The sequence below is a fragment of the Oreochromis niloticus genome, linkage group LG3 (assembly GCF_001858045.2).
Source record: "Oreochromis niloticus isolate F11D_XX linkage group LG3, O_niloticus_UMD_NMBU, whole genome shotgun sequence".
Taxonomy (NCBI): Eukaryota; Metazoa; Chordata; class Actinopteri; order Cichliformes; family Cichlidae; genus Oreochromis; species Oreochromis niloticus.
Window position 1 is genome coordinate 7,050,418 of NC_031967.2, and position 3,376 is coordinate 7,053,793.

At 32.0% G+C, this 3,376-nt stretch overlaps 1 pseudogene; it reads right to left on the reverse strand.

Moving 5' to 3' along the window:
• Nucleotides 1-1,847: 1,847 nt before the first annotated feature.
• LOC109195282 (immunoglobulin kappa light chain-like) lies at nucleotides 1,848-2,978 on the reverse strand (annotated as a pseudogene).
• Nucleotides 2,979-3,376: the final 398 nt, after the last annotated feature.

The following is a 3,376-nucleotide window of genomic DNA, read 5'->3' on the forward strand; positions in this document are numbered from 1 at the left end:
TGAAATTGCATACAGCACAAGTAACTTACTTTGCAACCATTAAAATAGGTTGTAAAGTAAGTTACCAATACAAATAGGTGATGATGCATTGTAGTGGTTGGTCTCAGACAAAGAAGGTCAACAGATTTATGAATGCTGGAGGGTAAGGAGAGACGACCAAAAGGGGTGTTAGCATTACTGTAATGTGAACTGGATAGACTTTCCATCTAGGAAAAAAAAGGGGTAAAATTATGCGTAAAATATATCTGTATTAATATCTGTATCTATATAAACAGAAATATCTGTTTGCTAAATGAAGCCAGCTAACATAAATCATATTTTTATTTTAACTCTGATAAAAGTAATAGAACTGTGACTTTTGTTTGTTACAGTGGCAGTAAGGAAGAGGTTTCCCAATGTGTCCAGAAGGGCTTTGAGGATTGCAGTGAAAGCTGGGGGAACTGAGACTGCTGGAAAAGGAAAAGAAATTAAATTTAAAGTATGTTGACTTATGTTCACACAATCACACACACATATACACATACACACACATATGTGTACATATATATATATACACACATATATATATGTGTGTCTGTGTTTCTTTTAGAATGTTTAAGTATGTAATGAGAATAAAATTATAAAATGAATATTCCTTGCTTGATTGATATGCTATATCTATGTTTTAAACATCAAATAAAGATTTCTTTCAGCTGTTGCATGTGAATGTGTTTTCTTAGAAATATATGAAGGGTTAAATTTATATATTTTTGAATGATTTTAAATAAGTTTAAATTGTATTTTGAAATATATTTTATAAATATATTTCAAAATATAAAAAAAACCCCAAAAATATATGTGTTAAAACACATTTCAAAATATATTATAAATATATTTTTGAAATATATTTTAAAATATACAAAAAATGGCCAAAACATATATGTGCTAAAATATATTTTAAAATATAAATATATTTTAAAATGTATTTTAGCACATATATGTTTTGGCCATTTTTTGTATATTTTGAAATATATTTCAAAATGTATTTTAAAATATATTTTTTTACCGTATGGGACTACTCACTGTAATATTAAATATTATTATTTAATTATTTTATCATTAAAGTAAGCCTCATAATTTGAAAAGTAAATACCGCCATAAAAAAATAATCACATCACAAGCATACAACAATAAAATATGGAATCAAAACAAGTATCGAGTACTGAATCCAGCAAAATTAAGAATCAAAACTTCAAATGGTAGAAAAACCTTAACACAACAACAAATGCAAACAGACAACTGAAAATGACAGAACTTCAAAAATACATCAAACCCAAAATCCAAAACAAATTATCTACTGGAATTACATTTACAGGAATTTCAAAATTATGAAAGTGATCAAATGACTTTGGCACTTAAATCATTTTTCTTTAGGACCAAAGAGAAGAGGAAATATATTTATATTTATTTTAAATATATTTTAAATATTTAGAAATTGTTGCCAAAATCATCACTACAGCAGAAAGGTTATACTAAAAATCATAATTTCCACTATGTTTACTTTATACCGGAGTACACACATTCATCCTGGGTGTTGCTCGTCTGTCTTCTTGCTCCTTTCATCCTAATTTTTCTCAAAGAAGCATAATGAAGGTTGTCCTCTTGGGTGCTCTGGATACCAAAAGAATCAAGATAACAATTCAACAAGAAATGTCATTTCCTAAAAACACATGAACTTCCACACTTTAAAACTCACCTCTAAATTTACAGAATCGTTTGCGTTTGAGTCTGCTGAGAAAAAAAAGGTAATGATTTAAACTTAAATGCCACTATTTTTAAACGACAACAGTAAAATATGAAAAGAAATTCTAACCTCTGGATTGGCAGTTGTTCCTCTTTTTCATCTTATACACTAAAAAAGTTGATAACATGCTGATGATGGTGGTGAGTGTTAAAGCTGCACTTAAGAAAAACATCAGGGCAGGAGAATCTCAACGAACTGTAAATCCTAGAAATGACAGAGCTTTTTAGCTTTTCTTCCTGAGTTCATCAAATATGATCTGCACCTATTTATAATAACATGTGAGTCACCTCTGCTGGAAAAGTGACTTACCCCCAAAGTCCAGCTTGGTCCCGTTTCCAAACAGTATGTGTCCACATGAGGCGACAGCACAGTAGTAGATCCCAGCGTGAGACACATTCAGGCTCTCCATTCTCAAGTTATAGACACAGGTGTGTGTTCTTTTGTTGTCTTTCCTCTCACACTGATCATTCCTGACTCCATGGGTGTAAATGAGAGCTGGTTGAGAGTCTTCAGAGTCTTTGAACCAGTAAACACTGTGTTCTCCATCACAGCTCAGCATAGTGTGCACCATACAGTGCAGACTTACAGAGCCTCCTGGCTGGATGGTCTCAGATGCTGACTGATGAACTAAAGCTCGTATGTTTAAATCTAAATCACTGACACTGACAATAATGGTCTCTAAGAATGTTGACGTGTACACATAGGAACATATACAGTAGTAAGTTGCTGAGTCTGAAACACTTAAGTCTGAGATAATCAGGTGATTATTTCCTTTTTCATTATCTAGTCTGAAGCGTGCACTATTGTTGAATGGATCATGAAATTGTACAAAATTGGTTTTTGACTCAAAGAAGGTAGAAATGAGTTTTGGTGTCTCTCCTAAAGTTTGCTTATACCAGTAAAACCATGCAGCAACATTCTGTTCAAAGTAACAATGTAAAGTCACACTGTCTCCAGATTTAGCTGATATAAAACGTGCTTCTTTATGAACAGAGGAGGATAAATGCATGTTGTTCTTCTGAGCTGTGGTGAAATGAAAGACAAAGCAAATACACATTGTGGAACATGACAGCAGAGAAAAAAGACCCTAAAAGAATTAGATTGTGGTTAAACACAAACTTACCAATTACACCCAAGAACAAACATATCAGATAGAAGACAATGTGTGCAGATGCCATTGTTCCAAACAGCCGTACTGAATAAAAGAATGGCGACTCTTCACTTTTAGGAGTGATGATTAGATTTGACTGGCCAATCAGAAGTTACACAGTATATGGAAAATTAGATCACATGGTCATTGACATCTGTCGTGTTAAACTTAGTAGCTGAGAAAAAAAATAGAAGAACATCATGATTTAGATCAGAGGTGAGATATATTAGATGTCAACTCACTAAAAATTGAGTAGACAATGTGTTTGTGTGGGGCAGTGTGAGAGCCATAGTTTATCACTTTGAAATATATAATATATTTAAAAAAACATGAAAAAAATACACAACCACACAAAGTATATCAGTAGCTTTTCTAGTGTTTTTCATACATTTTGGGAATTCTTGAATTTTGTGTTTAGGATTTTCTGTCTTTTGAAGTTGTGA